Source organism: Quercus suber, unplaced genomic scaffold, assembly GCF_002906115.3.
Source record: "Quercus suber isolate HL8 unplaced genomic scaffold, Cork oak 2.0 scaffold_586, whole genome shotgun sequence".
NCBI classification, from domain to species: domain Eukaryota; kingdom Viridiplantae; phylum Streptophyta; class Magnoliopsida; order Fagales; family Fagaceae; genus Quercus; species Quercus suber.
In genome coordinates, this window is record NW_027070031.1 from 232,240 (window position 1) to 239,595 (window position 7,356).

Genomic DNA, 7,356 nt, shown 5'->3' on the forward strand with positions numbered 1-7,356 from the left:
ATATAAAGCCACACATATCAATGTTCGTAATATCAATAATAAAAGAATTGAAGACTTGATCACCGACACATTCGTTTTTAATTCAAAATTTCAGTAATGCTATACAAAGATAACTGGATTTTCTATACAAAAAATGTTAAAGAAAAGAAGGATTGTCTTCCTAATAAATAGACAGAAAAACAAAAATAAGAATGGCAAGGTAGAAGCATGTTATAGTCAAGTGTTGAATAGTCAGCTACATTGTTAAAATTTGCCCAAATTTCTTAAAGCAAATTGCAAAAAGCACAAGTTAATAATATAATGCAGGAATGGTATAAGAATCAAAAAAATTTAGCATATTTTTAGTGTATTCCAAATACATGTGACCAAATCTAATTCTCCTTATTAACCCCGAGAGAAAGAAAGATAAAAAAGTAAAGAGAAGATTTACAATTTCCTTTTTGTTTACTGTAACTTCCAGGTACATCTCCGATTTAGAGAGGTAGATGTTTTGAGCAATGCTCATATAGAATTCATGATAAATGGCCTACCAATAAGATACATCTTTCACTTTACTTCAATCTGTTCAAAACTGGATTTTTAATTTGAACTCAAACCTTGTCAATAAAAGAACTACAACCACAAAGCATCAACGCCTTCAAGCCAATCTGTCAATTATATTTTCCATACCATTCTTTCCCCTTCTCACAATACCATAACCAGTTCTGACATGTAGTAGAAAGCCAATCAATTAGTTGTTGACATGCACCAACAATAAAAACAATTAGTCCAATATTAACACAGCCAAATCTCAAAAAAAAAAAAAAAGTATTAGAACATAAAACCAAAACAACACATTTATTATCAAATGAAACCAATAGTTTCCTCAAAAAAAAAAAAAGGATCAGTTTTTCTACAAAAAAATCCCCAAAGCAGCAAAACTGATGCAAGACTTGGCAAAGGAAAAATTTCAATGCTTGTGGTCAATTGGAAGTTAATTTTCCAAGTAGGATAAGCAAATGAAAGGGTCAAAAATTGCATGTTAATTGAGACACAACATTTGTATTAAAAAGAAAAAGAATCTTTGACCAAAAAACACTAATAGTTTTTGAAGATTGCTCCTACTGCATCTGTGACTGTCTTTCTTAGCCTTTAAGTTCTTTCTTTCTTTCTTTCTTCCTGGCTAGTAATCATCTGTCATTTTTTTATTTTTTTGGTGCAGTTTCATTGATGGCTTTCTTGACAAATCTTTGATGATGAGAAAAGCCGAGAGGGGTGGGGAGGGGAGGGGAAGGGGGTGTGCGGGGGGGGGGTGTGCTTACACTAATTCATTTCACTGTTAATAAAAACGGGTTCATTTCACTGTTAATAAAAGAAAACTCGAACGTAATAACAACCGTTTAATGAAGAAGAAAGAGAGGTTGACAATCTGAAACCACTAACTTTTGAAGAAGAAGACACAGCTAAGCTTCCTTAAGAGAAGACTGAGCATGGAGTCCTACCTGGCTCAACAGGATGCAATCTTAATTAATGCTAAAGGCCTCCGTTTTTATATATAGTATGGATAGGGAAGTGAATGTGGGGGCATCAACGCACATTGATCCAGCCCACATAAGGCTAGAGCTTCTTAATGGACTTGTCCAAAGGGGCGGTAGACTTGCTTATAAAAGCAAGGACTAATGCCGCATAAGAATTGTTGAGAGCTACAAGGGTGTGCCGCATATAAAATAGAAACAAAGAAAGAAGAAACCACATAAGAGAACAGAAAGCGCAGCCAAGAGGGAGCCACTTAGAGAAAAAGAAGATAGTCAAGAGAGAGAGCTATGTGAGGAGAAGAAAAATAGAAAGGAGAGAGCAAAGTGTTGCCACCTTTGAGTAATGTGTGTGAGAGTAAAGAAAAACAAGAGAGTTTTTTCTTTAGTTGTGAGACATACACAAGATTATTATAATTGATTTGATAATAGTGAAATTACTGGAGTTTGTCCTGTAGTTTTGACTTTAAAGAGAAAGGTTTTCCATGTAAATATTTGTATTCTTGTGTGTGGTCGGGGGCGGCTCCAGGAATTTTGTTTAGGAGGTCATTAAAAATTTTTAATAAAAAAAGAACTTGAATATATCGAGTTAATGACCAAAAAAATAATAATAATAATANAAGAAGATGAGCATGGAGTCCTACCTGGCTCAACAGGATGCAATCTTAATTAATGCTAAAGGCCTCCGTTTTTATATATAGTATGGATAGGGAAGTGAATGTTGGGTGCATCAACGCACATTGATCCAGCCCACATAAGGCTAGAGCTTCTTAATGGACTTGTCCAAAGGGGCGGTAGACTTGCTTATAAAAGCAAGGACTAATGCCGCATAAGAATTGTTGAGAGCTACAAGGGTGTGCCGCATATAAAATAGAAATCAAAGAAAGAAGAAACCACATAAGAGAACAGAAAGCGCAGCCAAGAGGGAGCCACTTAGAGAAAAAGAAGATAGTCAAGAGAGAGAGCTATGTGAGGAGAAGAAAAATAGAAAGGAGAGAGCAAAGTGTTGCCACCTTTGAGTAATGTGTGTGAGAGTAAAGAAAAACAAGAGAGTTTTTTCTTTAGTTGTGAGACATACACAAGAATTATTATAATTGATTTGATAATAGTGAAATTACTGGGAGTTTGTCCTGTAGTTTTGACTTTTAAAGAGAAAGGGTTTTCCATGTAAATATTTGTATTCTTGTGTGTGGTCGGGGGCGGCTCCAGGAATTTTGTTTAGGAGGATCATTAAAAATTTTTAATAAAAAAAGAACTTGAATATATCGAGTTACCGACAAAAAAAAAAAAAAAAAATTAATACATGAAGTTTTACAATTTCCTTCTACAAGTATTCAAATTTTGAATTATAAGTATCTATTGCCAATGTGGATAGGTATGAGCCTACAATCATTTTATTTTGTTAAGTTTATCTAACATTTTTATTTTTATGCAGTTTTTATTATCTATTTGTTATTGTTTTTATAAAAATATTTTAAACTAAATGACTAAACGGCTTTGTATTAATTATTGACGTACACAACCACACACATTCATACATAAAATTATACACTAATGTCTACTTAACCAATCAATTGCTTGGACAATCACTAACTTTAAAATTTGTTTTTCTTGAATTTTACTAACTTTATAACAAAAAGTTATTATAACATGATAACAATACACACTTATATAACAAACCATCTCTATTTCCTAATTATTAAAATATATAAATTTATATTATATTTATATTGTATACACAAACATCCACACACATTATAATTCACACAAATAACTTTATAACAAAAAGTAATGCATATAATCAATATTAGACACACTCACACACATAATATAAATTTATAAAAAATAGTGACACTTAACATTCACAAACACTTACTCTTTATTCTTTGAGTTGGAAATACTTATAATAAAGGTGTGCAAAATTTAATTCAAGGTGTGCAAAATATTTTGAAGAAAAAATTATAGTATTAAACTAACAAAAAAAAAATTATATATATATAATATATATATTTTGAAGTCAAGGGGTTCATTTGAACCCCCTGAGAATAGTGTAGAGCCGCCCATGTGTGTGATAGCTATTTTAAATTGATAATTTTTTTGATAATATTATCTGGGACCCAACAAGTAGTATCAGAGTTAAGGTTTAAGTGGAAGCAATGGCTGGAGAAGAAGGTGAGGCTTCAGGAATTGAGAAGTTTGATGGAACAGACTTTGGATATTGGAGGATGCAGATTGAAAATTATTTCTATGGGAAGAAATTGCATATGTCTCTTTTGGGGAAGAAACCTGAAACTATGAAGGATGAAGACTGGAACCTTCTTGATAGACAGGTATTGGGAGTTATTCAATTAACTCTATCAAGATCAGTTGCACACAATATTGTGAAAGAAAATACCACAATGGATTTGATGAGGGTTTTGTCTGGCATGTATAAAAAGTTGTTAGCTAACAACAAGGCACATCTGATGAAGAAGTTATTTAATCTGAAGAAGGTAGAAGGCACTCTTGTAGTGCAACATTTGAATGAGTTCAATACAATCACAAATCAATTATCCTCGGTGGAAATTGAATTTGATGATAAGGTTCGTGCATCGATTCTTTTGGCTTCTTTACCAAACAATTGGGAAGCCATAAGAATGGTAGTGAGTAATTCTGTAGGGAAAAGCAAACTCAAGTATGATGATATTTGAGATTTGATTTTGAGTGAAGAGGTTTGCAGGAGAGATGCGAATATAGACAATGCACAAGATTAATCTTTTGTCATGGAGAACAAAAGCAGAGGTAGAAGTAAAGGACCTAATGATTGAAAATTCAAAAGTAGGTCACAATTAAGAGATAGATCTCAGTTTAAGGAAATTGTGAGAAAAAGGGTCACATAAGAAGAGAATGTTGGCATTGGAAAAGAACAAACTGAAGGCAAAGATAAAAAAAAAATGATAGTGAGAAAAATACTATAGTTGTTGTGATTTCTGAGGATGTTGTGGTGCTCTCTGTTGAAGAGCAAAAGTGTGAGCATGTTGCTAATAATGATGTTGAGTGGGTTGTTGATACCTCCCACCATGTTATCCCTAAGAAAGGGTAGTTTACCATGTACAAAGTAGGAGACTTTGGTACAATGAAGATGGGTAATTCCAGTTACTAAAAACTTGTGGGAGTTGGTGATGTGCGCATCGAAACCAATATTGGTAGCACCACAAGGTTGAATGATGTGTGACATGTTTCGGATTTAAGGATGAATGTGTTTTCTACAATGGCTATGGATTGAGCGAGTTATAGTAACCACCTTGGTAATGGAAGATGGAAACTTTCTAAGGGGCCATTGATTGTTGCAAGAGGACATGCTTGCAGTGGTATGTATAAGACTCATGTGAAGACTTGTAAGAAGAAGCTCAATGAGATTAAAGATTTTGAGAGGACTCCAAAGATAAAAGTTGGGATTGATGGTGATGATGTCAAGAGGGTGAAATTCTCATTGCCTAATAGTGCTTCAGATGAGGAAGTAATAGGAGATGAAGAATATGAAGATGCTAAAAATACATGGGATGATGATGAAGTGAAAGATCATAGAGATCTTGAGTAGTGGGAGCAATATCCTTAACTAGAGATTGATGAACCTCATAAGAAGAGGACTACTGGAGAACTTCGAGTTGTAAGCTTTGAGAATAATTAGGCTTCTGATGAGGGGAGCTAAGAAATTGGATTAAGGAAATCCAAGATGAGATGAATTCTTTGAGAATGAAAGGTATTAACATTGATGAGGTGCTCTCAGTGCTAGTGAAGATAATGAAGAAGGTCAAGCCTTATGTTGGCTTGACTAGCGTGGATTTGAATTAAAGAGATAGCATGAAGATCTCCTCCTATTGGTGGGCTAGAGGGGGAGATTGTTGGGTGCATCAACGCACATTGATCCATCCCACATAAGGCTAGAGCTTCTTAATGGGATTGTCCAAAGTTGGCAAACAAGTATCCACATACATGACAAGAATTCTAGTTAAACTAGTGTTAAGAATCAATTTGTTCCTAAGATTCATGTGGGATGGTAGACTTGCTTATAAAAGCAAGGACTAGTGTGCACCATAAGAATTGGTGAGAGCAACAACAAGGGTGTGCCACATATAGAATAGAAAACAAAGAAAGAAGAAACCACACAAGAGAATGAAAGTGTAGCCAAGAGGGAGCCGTTTAGAGAAAAAGAAGATAGCCAAGAGAGAGAGCTATGCGTGAAGAGGAAAAATAGAAAGGAGAGAGTAAAGTGTTGCCGCCTTTGAGTAGTGTGTGTGAGAGTAAAGAAAAATAAGAAAGTTTTTTCTTTAACTGTGAGAAATACACAAGAATTATTGTAATTGATTTGATAATAGTGAAATTATTTGAAATTTGTCCCGTGGTTTTTCCCTTCAAGGAGAAAAGGTTTTCCACCTAAATATTTGTGTTCTTGTGTGTGATTGCTATTTTAAATTAATAGTTTTTGTGATAATATTATTTGGGACCTAATAGTGAACACAAGAAAGGTTGCACTGTATGTTGCATGCACCAAGATAAGTTTAGCATAATAAATGAATATGTATAGATCTGATGAAGATCTTGAGTTTTGCCATATAATAAGTAACTCTCTAAAAAATGGGGAAAATACACTTTGCCCACCTATGGTTTGTCCGGAAAACATTTTGCCTATTTGTGGTTTAAAAATTGGCATTTTACGCACTTGTGGTTAGCTCCGTTTGTCTCCTATTACCCACCTTTGTTAAAAACAGGGGTAAATTTGTTTTTTTTTTGTTACCCTTTTATTTCTCTCTCATCTCAAAATATAAAGAACTAAAAAATCAAGAGAAAAGAAGATCTAAAAGTTAGGTTTTGTAAAAATTAAAACCTAACTTTTACATATTTTCATGTATCAACTTTTAGATCTTCTATTTTAACACATTAAAAATTGAAATTGAAGGGGATAAAACCCAAGATAGACAGATCCAATTAATTGAGTCAGTCATAAGCAACTATGTTAAGAAAATGGATGGTCTAAAAGGACTAATAGTCAAGTAACTAGTAGAAGGGATTGTGTCCCGGATGGAAGGTCAGGATGGTGGACGAACTCTCCATAGCGGACAGACTCCAACAAGATGGACGCAAGGGAGACAGGTAGTGAAGCCACGTGGCACCTACACGGCCTAAATGGTCTCCGAGGAACCTCATATGGAAATGCCTTGCGCCCTATGACTAACCTTAATCAGTGAAGTCTCTACAATGAAATGATCCCGCAAAATACATGTATTAATGAGGATCTTTCTTACAAGGAAACACCTCCACCAAGAAACGAAGGTCAACTCTACACTACTATAAAAACCCAAAACCCACATAAATCAAGGTACACATAATTTACCCCAGCTCTGGCACTCTAGAATTGTAAAAGTTCTCTAACTTAACATTTAGAGGGTATTTGGCCGGTACCATACCGGTATTCTCTATGAGGTCTTCTCTTTCTTTGTTTCACAGGTTTTTTGTCTAGAGAATGTGAGGACTATGCAACTAATTGATGATTTTTGGCATCATCAGAAATGATGCATTTCCTCACTTGAACCAGAGAATGGAAAGAAAACCAGTCAAAAGTAGAACAATCACACATGAGTTAATAATTGAAAATCAATGAATTTCCAAGTGATGCGGTAAAGAAGAAGCCTATGAGTACTTCTCCATTCTCTTCTCAAAAGCAATTTCTGTTTCCTTCCACTTCACAGTGTACATGAACTCAACTTCCACTTCCTTGTCCTTGGTCAAGTCCACCAGAGATTGAGGATCCATATGAGCCACAATTTCAATCACACAAGAAATGATGCATTTCCTCACTTGAACC